The sequence below is a fragment of the Rissa tridactyla genome, chromosome 2 (assembly GCF_028500815.1).
Source record: "Rissa tridactyla isolate bRisTri1 chromosome 2, bRisTri1.patW.cur.20221130, whole genome shotgun sequence".
Taxonomy (NCBI): Eukaryota; Metazoa; Chordata; class Aves; order Charadriiformes; family Laridae; genus Rissa; species Rissa tridactyla.
This window is the reverse complement of record NC_071467.1, coordinates 154,894,119-154,909,956: the sequence shown is the minus strand read 5'-3', so window position 1 is coordinate 154,909,956 and position 15,838 is coordinate 154,894,119.

The following is a 15,838-nucleotide window of genomic DNA, read 5'->3' as shown; positions in this document are numbered from 1 at the left end:
AGCCTATCCAGGTCTTCCTGCAGGGTGGCTCTCCCTCCAGAAGTAGCCACTTCTCCACTCAGTTTGGTGTCACCAGCAGACTTCGTCAGGGTACACCTGATCCCATCATCCAGATCACTTATGAAGATATTAAACACTGTTGGGCCCATTATCGATCCCTGGGGGACTCCACTTGTGACAGGTTGCCAGTTTGAAAAGGAGCTATTTACCACCACCCTCTGGGCGCAGCCTGTCAGCCAGTTCCCCACCCACTGCATGGAACACTTGTCTGGAGCATAATGCATCAGTTTCTCTAGGAAAAGGCTGTGGGGAACTGTGCTGAAGGCCTTGGAGAAATCCAGGTAGACAATGTCCACTGCTTGTCCGTCATCAACCGAGCAGGTTACTTTGTTGTAGAAGGCGATCAGGTTTGTCAAGCATGATTTGCCCTTGGTGAATCCATGCCGGCTTTTCCCAATCATGTGCTTCATTTGACTTGTGACAGTCCCCAGGAGGATTTGTTCCATAACTTTCCCAGGGAACTGAAGTAAGACTGATGGGCCTATAATTTCCTGGATCCTCCTTTAAACCCTTCTTGTAGATGAGGGTGGCATTAGCCTTTTTCCAGTCTTCTGGGATGTCCCCCGATCTCCATGACTTCTCAAAGATAATGGAGCGCAGCCTCACAATGATGTCAGCCAGCTCTCTTGACAACCCTGGGTGGATATTGTCAGGGCCCATTGATTTGTAGGGGTCGACCTCCTGTAACAGTTCACATACCAAGTCTTCCTTCACTGGTGGAAGTTCTGTGTTTGCATCAATCTGGATTTTTGTTCCCAAGGCCTGGGGCCCAACAGTGCTGGTAAAGACAGAGGTGAAAGAAAGTGTTGAGAACCTCTGCCTTTTCAGTGTTGTTGGTGACTAATTCACCTCTCCTGTTTCACAGCAGGCCAATATTCTTCTCCTTCTCTTTCTGCTTCTTGTTTACGTACCTGAAGAACCTTTTCCTGTAGTTGTTGACATCTCTGGCCAATTTCAGTTACAGCTGAGCTGTTGCTTATATAACTGCATCTCTGCATGCTCTGGCAATGTCCTTGTAGTTCTCAACAGGTATTTGTCTGCTTTTCCATCTCTAGTACACTTCTCTTCTGGTTTTGAGCAGACTCAGAAACTGACAGTTAAGCCAAGGCAGTCTCTTGCTCCGCCTACTCCCCTTACCTTTAAAGGGGATGAACTGTTTTTCTGCTTCCAGGAGAGTGCTCTTGAAAAACTCCCAGCACTTGCTATCTCCTTTATCCTCCATGGAAGCTTCCCACAGAATCCCTCCCAGCTGAGCTCTGAGCAAGCTGAAGTTTGCTCTTCTAAAATCTAAAACCTTTATATTTGTACTAACCTTCAGTGTGCCTAGCAGGATTCCAAACTCCACAATATTGTGATGACTGCAGCCAAGGTTATCACTAACTGAGATATTACAAAGCAAGTTTTCGTGGTCTGGGAGTAGCAAGTCCAGCAGTGCCTTGTTCCTGGTTGGGACAACTAAGATTTGTATGAGGAAGTAGTACTCTACGCATTTCAGGAACTTGATGGATGACATATGAGCTGCTGTATTGTTCTTCCAACAAATGCCTGGCTAGTTGAAATCACCCATAAGAACAAGGTTCTGTTGACCCAAAGCTTGCTTAAGTGACCCAAATATTTCTTTTTTGGCCTTTTCATCTTGGTGTGGAGAACAGTAGTAGATGCCTACTGTAAGATCCCCCTTGGAGATGACCCCTCCGATCTTGGACGAGAGGCATTCAATAAGGCTTCCACAATCACTGTAGCTGACTTCTATGCATTCAAGGTTCTCCTTAACACAGAGCGCCACTCCTCCTCCTCTTCTTCCCTGCCTGTATTTATGAAACAGCCAACAGTCATTCATTGCTATCCTCCAGTCATGTCCATTCTATGATTGTATGCTGTAATTCTTATGCCTATACAGTCTCCTTCAAGAAGCTAGAGGTAATATGCTAATAAAATACTGCAGGATGGAGCATTAGGAAGAAGATGTTCATGTCTAGAAGACTTTGAGGCTGGTCCACCGTGTCCATGTGGAATGTAGACCAGAAGCAACCTGCCAAGTCACAGATTTCTAACAATCATCTGCCTGCCCCCTAAGACATTTATTCCTATTTCTGTTTTCCTGGAGTCTCCTGGATTGCCTATAGCTCGCTCTGCTGCTTTTTTAGCAGATGTTGGGGTGGTTGAAGTCCCCCGTTAGGACAAGAGCCTGCAAGCGCGATGCCTCCTGCACCTGGAGTAAGGAGGCTTCATCAACAGGCTCCCCTTGATCAGGCAGCCTGTAGCAGACACCAACCACATGGTTCCCTTTGTTGCCTCGGTTTCTAATTCTTACCCATAAGCTTTCAATCTGTTCATGGTTATTCTTCAGGGACAACTCTTCACATCCTATCCATTTCTTGATGTAGAGGGCAACGCCTCTGCCCCTCCTTCCTTGCCTGTCCTTTCTGAACCACCTGCAGCCATCGACAGCTGCACTCCAGTCGTGGGTCCCACCAAGTTTCAGTAATGGCAACTAGGTTGTAGCTTTCTAGCAGCACACTGGCTTCCAACTCCTCCTGTTTGTTGCCCATGCTGCGTGCATGGGTGTAGAGGCACTTCAGCTGGGCTGTTGGCCGTGTCACCTTTTCAGAGGAACACCGCTCAGTTCCTTTCAAGTATTTCACTGGTGTTTCCCTGTCGACTCCTTCTACCTGAGGAGCCCCTGTCTCATCTCCATAAGACTTCAAATGTGCTGCAGTGTAGCCAGCATGTCTCAGACCAACAGACTGATGGCCCTTGCTAGGACCCTGTCCCTCTAACCTTGGCTTGTCGTCCCACAGCTTGTCACAGACAAGTCTGATATTATCTCCCTTCCCCTTCATGCCTAGTTTAAAGATCTGACAAAGAGCCCTGCTAGCTTCTGAGCAAAGACCCTCTTCCCCCTTTGAGAAAGGCGGCACATGCACTGCTTTTATGAATGACGAGTTTCAGAGTGGCTACATATAAAGGCATCTTTGGTATGCCATGATTTCAGAGGCTTTACTGGTGGTGTACAAATTGGAATGAAATCATAATATGAAATGGAATCCAAATCTTCATCAGACAGAGGTCTTAATCTGGTGTAACATATTTGATCCATACAAACACACAATTTGCCTCTGAAAAAAAACCAAAACCCCACAAATTTCTCTCATGAAAAAATCATCTGTATTATAGTTTTATAATCCTCTCCATATTTGCAGCAACTGAACACAGTTTTTAGCAGTGTTAGAAACAGTAACAACAGTAAAGTCTCCACTGGACTTCAGGAAGTCTCCAGAACATCTTTTATGGGGTTGTAACTCTTCTGGGGAACAGAGCTTTCGTGCTACAACACGTGTGTGAATAGAAAAATGGGATTTCCAACTACAGAATATCATTTTTTGTTTAAGCTTTATCTGATCTCCTGATTTCAGTGGGTTTTGGCTCCAGTTCTCTTTGATCCTGTAGAAAAAGTAGTTAATTAAAAGAACTCTGAGCACAAATAAGTTCAAAGTATTCTATCAGAAGTCAATGACTACAGCTTATGGCTGATCCTTAATCATCTGCATTTTCTGCTTAATGAAATAGGACACAGTGTGAATTCCAAAATAGCCAAAGACTAATTTTTTACAGTTCTGGAAATGAATGTTTTCAATTATTGACCAAAGACATAACAATTTGCATATTTCTGATTCTTTATTTTGATATATGTCTGAAAGGATTTTTCATCTATGTAAGTTATTCACAAATGAAAAATGAGTGCCACTCAGTCATACTCAGTTCTTTGAAAGTGAGTTTAGTCATGTATATTAGCATCTGTGTATTCCTTGTCATTCACAGGCATTAAAGACAAATCCACTTCTACTTAGAATTCAAGGCTGGAAAACCCCTGCCTGTCCAGTCACTGCACAGTTTCCAATCAGTAACCGTTATGTGGAGCGATGCTTTTCCTCCACAGCTTGCTCTTGATATACACACATACACTGGTCACTCATTGCTTGGGTCAGAGATCTGGAGTGATACTTGCAGTATTTCCAAGATGCCCATATAAAGACTCTAATTTTCAATATCTACAATAAATTACATGAAGATGTAGGCTATGGTTAGGAGTCACTTTTCCTGAAAACAGACATTTAGAAGAGTCATCTTGTCTAAGATGCTTGTTCATCTTAGAAATTACAAAAATGTTTGTTTTTTGGACTGAGCTCCTAAAAGAAACAGGTATGCGCTTGCCTTTAAAAAGTTTTGAAGTGATTGACCAAGTGGGCCAAGAGGGGAAAGAGGAATGTTAGGATAAAGAATAAAAACTTGTCATCTGTCTTCAGTTAGACACCTAACCCCTGAATGGTAAAAAACACTAGTCTCATACCATTTCTACACAAAAGGTCAACTACATGCAGGATGCTAACTGTGTAATCAGCGCACCCCGGCATTTAAAAGAAGTAGTAGAAAAAGGCTTCATTGTTATACTCTTCATAATGAAATCATGGAAAGGCATAAGTCTAAAAATGATTACAACTAAGCTTTGCTGAACTACTACAGGTACAGGGTTCAGCGTGTGGAGAGATTAAAGCCTTGTGCAATCACTGCCTAGAGACCGCATGTCATTTCACATCAATTGGCGTGATGAATCTTTTACATAATGTGAATCACAGTCTAATTGTGAGTTTGATTGCATCTACTGTTGTTCTGATCACACAGCCTCAGCACATAGAGGTGAACAGGGAACTAAGCTATTGTACAGAGTTAAAGGAAGAAAGAAAAGCTGTGTAGCATGAAATGAAAGTGACATCTCACAGGATATATATTACTAAAGTTGCTGAGCAATTTAACAGCTACATGTAATATATATATTGACATCATCAAAAAAGGCAATTAGAGGAGCATCTCTTCCACCAATAGAAATATATCATTTCTGAAATCAGCAGGCTGCTGCCAGGAAACTCAGACTGGAAGCCTTGTTGCCAGTGAAGATGCATTTAAGACAATAAACTCCCCATTAGCTGCGATCCAGGCAGAATGTAACTAACTCAGGATTCTCACAAGAGCTGGCAGAAAAAAGGTGGTACAATATGCTTCAAAAATATTTCTAAAGATTGGGTTCAGTCATGGATTTGTCATAAATCATATTGCAAAACAAAGCAAAAATCGATCCTCTATGGAATTTATATTGCTGTAGTAGCTGAGACATGCAAAATCTGTAATGCATTTATTCCCCAATATCATTAAAACTATTGTCTTCACTTTATAAATGTAAAATAGAATATCGGTTAATTAAGAAACTTGTCCTAGACACTACAGGAATTCTACAGAATAGTAAGTGATGTTATCCGGACAGTCAGGTAGCAATGCAGTACTTAATGTTACCAGATAGGTGCTGGACTCTAGCCCCCACTTGCTTGTCCGTGAACCATCTGCATATGGGGTACATGGCATTATTACATTTATTATGGAACTATTTCTCAGTCTCGGAGGAAGATCTACCATCCAGGACTATCCAAACTTTTACTAGGGTCAAAAAGAGGTATGATCATCACAAATGAAATGGTGACACTTATTTCAGATTTTAGGTAGGATGATTCTTCACATCCAAAAGCATTTTAATGTCGAGGCCTACTGGAAGGATGGGGAGGCACTCTTTATCAGGGAGTGTATGATAGGACACAGGGTACACGGGGTAATGGTTTCAAACTGAAAGAGAGTAGATTTAGATTGAATATTAGGAAGAAATTCTTTACTGTGAGGGTAACAAGTTGCCCAGAGAAGCTGTGGATGCCCCATCCCTGGAAGTGTCCAAGGCCAGGCTGGATGGGGCTTTGAGCAGCTTGGTCTCGTGGGAGGTGTCCCTGCCCATGGCAGGGGGTTGGAACTAGATGATCTTTAAGGTCCCTTCCAACCTGAACCATTCTATGATTCTATGCTTCATTCTAACGTTAGTCTTTGGATAACAGTCTACATAGACTAGATGCAAATTCATTATGGTTACTACTGATTATCTCAACTTCATATACCTTAAAGCATGGAAAAATAGGGAAGAAATTACTAGGTTTGCCCAGTCAACTGCTATAGTATCTATCTCCCTGTTATTGTATTTATTAAGGATTTACCTAAATCTTTCCCTATATTTACATGGAACCCCTAAATCTGCAGAACCGAGATTTGAGAATGACAGGAGAGTCAGCAAGACATTGTAAAGGAACAGTCAACAAATCTGTATAAGGAGTTAGAGGCATGCCCTGGAGACATGTAACCATAAACCTGCTTTTCCTTGAGAGAAATTAACAAGATTGTAAAAAAGCAACAAAATCAACTTTCACAGGGACATATTTCTGATTTTACTATCAATTATAATGTCCAAAAAGAAATTCTCAGTCCCACAAGAGCATTAATGACAGTAAATTTGGTTGCTGCCTTCTCATCGTTTGACTACACTATATGTTTAAGGCAACAGGATTTTATTTTTTTTTTTTAATCTCTTAGGGGTTTTCTATAAGGCAACCCACTTTTCTCTCAAAGACATTACAGCTAAAGACTCGGGAGTCATTTCAAGCTTGGACTATGTGTAGGTGGTTGGTTATGGGTTTATCTTGCTTCAGTTTGATTTTAGATAGATGAATTTGTAAAGCAATTGAAATATTTCTAAAAAAAAATGGATACCTATAGAAATAAATACAAGTCAAGGGTTGGCATATCAGCTGACATAAATCATAATTACAATGATGGAACTATGTCGTTTTACTTCTGCTAGACAAGTATTCTGAGGATCCTGGAAATAAAACAGCACTCAGTGTAAAAGTTTGCTATGCCAACAAATTCTTCTCCCATAAAGTTGATAGCTTAGCTTTATAAGCTCTAAATGTTTATGTGGCCAATAAATGTATTTGTACTAAATTTGTATTTTTTTAAAAAAAGAAACTCTGATCTTTCTGCTAGATGCCTCTGATAGGCATCTTTCCAGCCTATATTTCAATGTTTTTGATGTGCTGACAATCAACCACACTACTTTGCCCTTAATGTTTTCTGACCCACCACATGGTATAATTTAGTGTAACTAAGTTGTGTAGATCTGGGTATGGAATTACCACCGCTCCTTGGGGATTTGGGGCCTGTATGTTAACAGAAGATTAAAACTAGCACATCTCAGTAGTCACTACAGTGCACATTGATTTTAACTTGGGAACTATTTGGGAAGAAAAAGTACACTGAACTTTATTTCCGTGTTTAGAATCCAGATATTTAGTAGATGGAACATAAAAAATTCTCATAGATAACTAGTTTCTGAACTAGTTGCTCACAGATAACTAGTGTTCTGAGGCACTTTAACAGAAGTCAGAAGTAAAGCTGATTAGAGTGAGCTCCTCCCTCAGTTATCATACTATGAGGACTTAAAACCCATGAAAATGCATACAACAAAAAAAATCACAGAGTTTGGTGAATGTGAAAAGCAGAATTTCGTCATGTGGACAGAGGTTAGAAAAAATTCTGTTACTGGGTGATAAGAATGTCATATGAATTTCCCCTGTCTTAATATCACAGGTATGAAGCTACAGCTTTGGTACGTGTTTTAAAGGTACGAAAGGAACGTGGTTAAGGTAATAAACATTGCTGGTAATGTCGATTTCATCAGGCCAACAGCATTTTTCCTCACTAATTTCATTACCCCTGTCTTGCAAGGATTCAGTACCATGATAAGAACCGAAAGCACACTCTTTTATCAGGAACAGAACACACAACAGGCTAATAGGCAGCATAAAAATATAGGTCTGCCAAAAGTAATGACCTGAACTTCTGGGTTTTAAGAGAGCTCAAATTTCCCTGAGGCTGTCTCCACTCTCCTCACATTAATGAAAAACTTAACTACAAAAGACTCAGGGAATGGTACAGGTATACCCTACAGATCCTTATCATACAGAAAGATCATTTCTACAAAAGATATTATTACTTGTAAATGACATTTGAATTTGACTTGTCAGGTATTGAAGGAAGATTCACGCCTCCAGTTGTAAACAAAGGGCTCTCATTAATTAGTTTCCCAACATGAAAATACAATGAGATGCAAATACAAGTCAGTGGCTCATGTCAGATGGCCAGGTAACAAATCATAGAACTGGACACATTTTGAACCATTAGTGCTGGCATAAACACCATGGAGCTCCTGAGAGGTAGCCAGTCAACCCAGACAGACTCATTACTGCAAGCAGCATTAAATTAAACAGTGGCATAAAGAGTCATACAATATCTCAAACTCTAACACATTGATAAGCTGATTACTTAAGCAAAATACTGCAGAGGGCTGTGTGTGCCGGTGTGCATGCATTTAAAATACTACACATGCATAGGTCACTCAGACACTGCATTAAATTCAATAAATTAAACATGAATCGTTGGGCACGTTAAATGAATTGCAACCCATAATCATCTAAGTAGCAACAAGGCATTCATTTAAACTGACCTAGATGAATTGTATAAAGAGTTATTAAATATAATGGGAATACAAATTACAAGTTAGAAACCCTGGAATTCTCTTCTGTTTGAAAGGATTTTTGTAAGAAGTCAGTAACTGAAACTATGCATATGTCTGATATTTTGCCACTTCCTTTACTAGGCACTGGTTTATTGGAGTAGTTTATATGCAAATAAGATAATATGAGACTGTAAATAATGTACCTGTGGTATGGTCCACTCTGAAATCATGTGATAATAGGGTGGTAGAATACAGAACAGTATTGTTGATGAGTATAAAAAACACTCATTTGAGTCAGGAATCTCCAGAATTTCAAAGCAAGCACATTTGGCACAACTGAGTGAAGAGGAAAAGGTTTATTTGAACTTATTCTGGAATGCACAGCAGTTACTTAGATTTGTTTTATCTTCTTATTCAGAATGATTTCATGGTCCAGAGAGAAAAGCACTGTTCCTTTAGTCAAAAGATTCAGGGTGGAATTCATCTGACTAAATGCAGACGTCTGCTCTTTATCTGAGTCATCCCAGTCTCCATGGATAATCACTAGAAATCTAGTCACTATAGACTATGAAGTCTAAGACAGAATTCCTCTAATTCTAAAACAGACATTTTAAATACATCAGCTGGACTGAATCCTAAAAAGGTCTTTTTCTCTACAATGAATACAAAGGGAGGTTCAGGAACAGCCATCTATGTTACATATGTCTAAGGAAGATGATTTAAGGAACAGATTCCTGTTCCTAGAATCTGCTCTTGGCTTTCCTGCTAACACGCTATATGGCTCTGGAAGTCTAAATGCTATAAAAAAAAATCAAGAATGCTATTTTAGACTCCATTGCTCTATTGATGACATATATTAGGCAATATCTGTGCTTTTCCGACATCTATATTTACTCACGGTGACTCCCACTTTTCATCTTTTTTTACCAGTGTTCTGCTTCCCATTCTTCTGTTTTGTATATTTACTGTGCAGTCTTTAAACAAGAACTGTCACTTTTGCATGCAGGACGTAAAAGGACAGAACCTCAGCATCAGATGTGTCTCTTGGCATAATGCTACACAGGTAGTTAAAAATGAATTTTAACTGTTGTTGGCATCATCTGAGGTTAGAAAATTCTTCTTATCAGCTAATGTGGATAGCCTTGGTATTTAAAATAAATAAATAAATAAATAATTTTTCATAGTGGTATAAAAGAAAAATTCAATGTCTCTCAGTATATTCCCAGCCATATTAGGGAGGTGACAGTGAATATAAATTTCATGAGCAAGTTACCTGAGGATAACAGAAAGAGGAGTAATATAAAAAACCTACCTGCCAGAACTTACTTTTTATAAAACAAAAACAAAAACAAAAAACCCCCAAAACCCACAGTGGAAAAACAAAGGTCATTTTAGATTAACAGAAGCTTAATTTAGTCACTAATTACTAGTTGGTCACCAGCAATACTGTCCAGAAAATCTGAAAAGTCAAGAGCCAGAAAACCACTCTAAGTTGCAACCGACAGTCTCAGACGATAGCACAGAGGTAGCCTGCTCTGCGCACACCCTTCCTGGCCCCTCATACTTGCCCAGTGTCAGAATTCTGCAAGCACTGGCATAACTGTCCACTAACAGTAGCCACCTATGGTCCCTCCGGTGAAGTCTGGGAGTGTAGTGTCATCCTATCATCAGTAACAGAACCGACAAGAACCTACTGAAAGTAAAATTTGGAGAATTCCAAATTAATCTAAATGATGGTCTAGCCAAAAAAGCTGCTTTTAAGATCATCTCTTAAAGAAGATTAAAATTGTTCCTTTTTAATTCATTTGCAAAGAAGAAAATATTAATGATTAAATTTAGGAGAGTTACCCGAAATTGGTTATTTCAAATATAAAAAAAAAAAGGACCGACTGAGGATCACTGAAGGAGAATATCTGTAAATTGGTTACTTTTCAATTTCTGTGACACCCTACAAGAATGTTTTTACTTTACTTTACTTCAGTCCAATGAAAGGCCTAATTAAACTCCAAGGAAAAATGCCTGAATAAAAGAGAAAGCAATTTTGTTACAGAGCAAAAAATAAGAGAGAGGGCTATTCAGTCAGTTTTCAAAACTGCCTACAGTTCTGCATCACTAAAACAGTTTACATTACTAATGGTTTAGAATTCAAATATAAACATATTCATAGAATCATAGAATCACACACCCATTCCAACCCCCTGCCATGGGCAGGGACATCTTCCCCTAGACCAGGCTCCTCAAAGCCCCATCCAACCTGACCTTGAACACTTCCAGGGATGGGGCAGCCACAGCTTCTCTGGGCAACATGTGCCAGTGCCTCATCACCCTGATAGTGAGGAATTTCTTCCTTATACCTAACCTAAATCTACCCTTTTCTAGTTTAAAACCATTACCCCTTGTCCTATCACTAGACCCTAGTAAAAAGTCTCTCTCCATCTTTCTTATAAGCCCCCTTTAGGTACTGAAAGGCTGCAATTAGGTCTCCCCGGGGCCTTCTCTTAATACTACAGAAGGTTATAACAAAAAGTTATTCAGAAAGGTATTCAGAAAGGTTACCAAAACCAAGCATGGTGGCAGAAGAAATGTTGCGGCAGTAACTGTAAAGTTGCACATTTAAGGCAAGAATAACTTTGACCGTTTGAATGCACTATTTGTATTATGACTTAAGAGAAGCTAGCCATGGTAATGAGCTACGTGTCACTGCGTGACCTCAGTCACATTCAAAGTCCATGCAAGCAAATGAAGCAATATTACACAATAAAAGATGAAATAAAGACTATTATAATGTCATTATAGTATGTCATTCTTTCATCAAAGTGGCCAGGATTTCACTAGCTGAATTCATTCTATATCCCTCTCACTAATGCGCAAGGAATGAATACTTTTTGCATAAAGGTTGCATAGCACAGCTTGGTAAACAACTTGGTTACCAAATAAAATCCCATTTAAGTCAATGCCAAAACTTTTATTACCCAAAGTAAATTACTGCACGTCTCCAAAATAGCCTATACTGTAGTCACCCTTCACAGCAGGATATTATTCTAAGCTGAATTCTATGTTGCTGTGAAATTAGATTGGACTTACCCAAGATGGATAGTTTAAAGCTATCTTGGGTGTCTTTTTATTACTATATAGTCATCCTGAGTGATGTAGCTCACAGATTTAGACATCTAAATTTAGATGTTTACCTGCAAGCTAAGTTCCCATTACAATCAATAGAGATGTAATCAGATAAATTTCGTGAAACCTAGAGATCATTCAGTCAACCCTAAAATAGACAGTTACTTTTGGATAATTATTTTAGGCTATCCATAGAATTTTCCTCAGCAAAACATAAGCACAGCATTGCCTGTGCTATGCAGTCTCAGGACCCTTAGTTGGGTGATCGCTAATGTAACTCCAGTACCATCACTGTTATCTAGGCTTTGAAACTTCCGTCTTCATGGATTGAAATACTACTCTCTTAATTTATTCTCTTGATTTCATTGCCATATAGAGCACTAGAAAGAATCAAGTATACACAATGGTTATTCATTTCAATCTCAGTTTGAAACCTCAGACTTGAAGCTCAGTTTATGCATAGGATATCAAGAGAAAGAAAATCAAAACTGGGGAGATAGAACACTCTCTCTTGACTAAAGGTTACTTTCCACTAGGTGAGACATACTCTCCTAAAACATTTGGTGCATAAACCGCCTAACATTTAAGCTATTCCTTTACTCTCCTGTAGAAAACAATTCCCTCTTAGTCTTTCAAAACAGACCAGGCCGCTCTGTACTTATTTTCAGGCTACTAGACTGGTCACAGCAAACAGCTGCATGTGTTTGATTGACAAAGTTCTTATTGTACAGAAGGAGACTAAGAGATGGAAGAACAGTAAAATGGAATCAGAGGTTAAATTGATAGGAAAGGAAATGAAGCTGCAAACCAAAATAAAGATTTAAGGACTTGCTCAGAAGCCACAGATTAGTGATATCATCTTCTCTCTTCACACATTTTTTTGGCCCAGGAAAATGATGCAGATATAATGGAAGTCATGGTCACAGTAGTAATGTTATTAATATGCCCTGCTGTATGTGTGACTTATGTACAAAATGAAGATTAAGTTAGATATACCACAATCAACCACCAGTGTGTATATATACATACTGCCTTCTGTATTAAACACGTCTAGATGTTGCTATAACAATGCTTTACCATTCTATGGATCCCTTAGACTTTCCAATAGAGTGTCTTCTCTTGTGAGAAACTTATCTTTCTACCTCCTTTGACACCTCCCCAGCTGTTAGTATAGTAGCACATGTACAGCATACCATGGGCAAATTCTCCGTACGAATCTGTACTCTGTGGAAGACTATGCAGACCTCTGTAGATCTGTAGCATCAACTATTGCACAAAACAAAGTGTTAGTTGGCAAAGCTATACCAACGCATACTCCAGACAGACAAAAGGGTTACCTGGTAGCTTTAAAATCGTTTCTATAATGCGGCTTACGGATGGTGTGTGAATCTTTTGATCTACTTGCTCATTTTAAATAACGGATGGCATCAAATGCAATTTTCCATGAAACCAATGGCATAGAAATTTGTAGACACTGATAGGTGAATTAGTTTCTAAATTTTACCTGTCAGAAAAGTTTGGAATGACTATTCGGTAGTCAGGGAGATTAAGTCATTATAAAAATTTTTGTTTGGAGAACAGAACCTACTAACCCATAGCAAAAGTTTCAAAATGTATCCCAAACAGAGGTGAAAATTTACATACCATGCAAACCACTTTTATGTGAAATTTGAGAAGAATAATTAGGTATTTTCTATTAAAATTTATCATTGTCTAATATTACACATATATGTTACATTTTAAAATAATGTACATTTTTCTTATATAAATATACCTATAAATAGTTTCTAGGTGATAATTTATTATGGATAGTACATTTCGCAGAATCTCAGAATCACAGTATAGTTGTGGTTGGTGGAGACCTCTCACGAGTGTGTAGACCAACACTGCTACCCATCAGAGGGTCAGCCAGAGCAGGTTGCTCAGGACTATGTCCAGACAGCTTTTGAATATCTCCAAAGATGGAGACTCCACCATGTCCCTGGGCACCTTGTGCCAGTGCTTAGTCACCTCCACAGTGAAAAAGTGTTTCCTGATGTTCAGAGGGAACCTGCTGTGCTTCAGCTGGTGCCCATTGCCTTTGGTCCTGTCACTGGGCCTGCTTCTGTTTTCTTTAAATCCTCCCTTCAGGTATTTATGTACATTGATAGGATTCCCCCTGAGCCTTATTTACTGAATGGAATTCTACTTAATATTAGTGTCTAAAAGTTAAACTTCTAGTCTAAGCAAGCAATATAGACTCCAAGTATTTAGACCTACTTTTCCCTGTTAATGTATTTCCTCAGCAGGGCAAAAGCCAAAAAGCCGAAATGAGAATCTAAAAAGAAAATAGTGACTGAGCACTTTATACAGACTTACAGAATTTAGGAATGGTAAATGCCTGTCAAAATTAATTTTGGAAGCAAAAGAAACCATTCCTATAAATGCACTAAGTCTATAATAAGACCAGTTTAAAAGAAAACCAATTTTGATAGTAGGTTTAAAGGCTACTGGCACCAACAGACCAAAATCTATTTTCAATAAGAAGGAGGGAAAAGCCTTACTTTGCTAGAATTTCTTTCTACATATTACAAGAAAATCAGTTAGAGAAGTGACAAGTTATCAAGTGATTATAAGTTAGCAGGTGATTATCAGGCAGAGAGTTATACCCAGCTAAGTCATATGCACATTTCTCTGATTGCGTTTGAAGCAGCATATTGTGCATATGATTGCCTGCCAATGATTCCACTGGCAGAAGGATCAAGTCCCAATTTGCTTCAGAGGGTTGCCAACAGGATGACAATCTAGCCTTGTGTTTTAGCATTGACTAGATGAGCCTGCCACTAGAGAAAGGCAGTTGACTACCTATGTACGAATCATTTACAATGCATTTTAAGCCACGTTTATACACGTTATGTATTTTATCTCCCTGATTCATTCCTCCAGTTTCTCCTTGTTAGAAATCATGGCAGCATTTTGCCTCCATCAGGGAGAGCAGGTGAACAGCTTTAGCCGTTCTATGCACCTGCATTAATGCTAAATCAGCTCTCATGAATTGTGCATGAGATCCAATATGTTATAGTCATTAACTCTGGCACAAAGTAAAAAAAGCTTCTTTAGACAAGACTTTCTTTTACCATGTCAGGCCAGAAATAAAAACTACAGAAGGTAGTGAATCAGACCCTAAAGATTTTTTCCTTCACTTGTACTAAAGAAGGAACATTTTTAAATTAGGAAACATCAGTTGCAAGAGAAAGGAAGAAAAGATGAAACCGTGACATATAAGCATTACCTGTGATTAGTTTAATATATAATTTGCTCGGTTGTCCATGATCCGTAACAGTAACTGAAGTTTTAGAGTACATTTATATCCATTATGGGAAGAATGGGAAGAACCAATTCATTTCCTTAGTCCACTAATTGTGTTTTCTCCCTGAAAAATGTTAATGTTGCCATTAAATGAAAAAGAGTCCATCAGAGCTGCAGCTGGTCTAGTTTTCTCTTCAGGGCCATAAACTGCTATAGCTCAGTTTAGTGCTTCCCTCTAGCGTCCACATACATCACATACACTGACTCCTTAAAACCAGCGGGTATGAATTAAGTTAGGTTAATTTTCAGTGATAGTTATATACTCATTTTACTTAATATCTCCCACTGAGGCTCCAGGTGAAGATCATATAGGATCAGTTTCATAGATTAAATTATTCACCCACCAAATTGTAATGTAATATATTTCTCTTTTCATATCTCAGTTATTATATTAAAATTTAACCACTATTAACCCCTTCTCTTTGTTTGTAAATCATTTTGCTTCCTTTGTGTTTTTTTTACTACATTTTATTTTGGTGATGACAGCCAGACAGGTGACTTCTTCTCCCTTAATTCTTTTAGACTAAGTCCGCAGAGATCATTTAGTGTGCAGTTATAGAAACAATTAACATAATAGACAACTTACTTTATATAGCACAGCTAAGTGGTCAGATCATTAAACAGCCATACTAACCAAAGGAGTGGACTGATTTTCATTTCTCCTGACAGATTATCTTCCCAGGCAAGTCTGTATTGTTCAGTTTCAGGGGAAAAAAAAAAGGGGGGAAAAAAAAAAAAGCCTTGTTTCAGTTTATTGAATCAAGCTGGATTGATTCATTTTGAGTCAGTTACATAACAAAATTATTTGCTCTTGTTTTATCTGAATTTTAGTTGGAAGTTCCATGTCCCACTTTTTCCTATGCT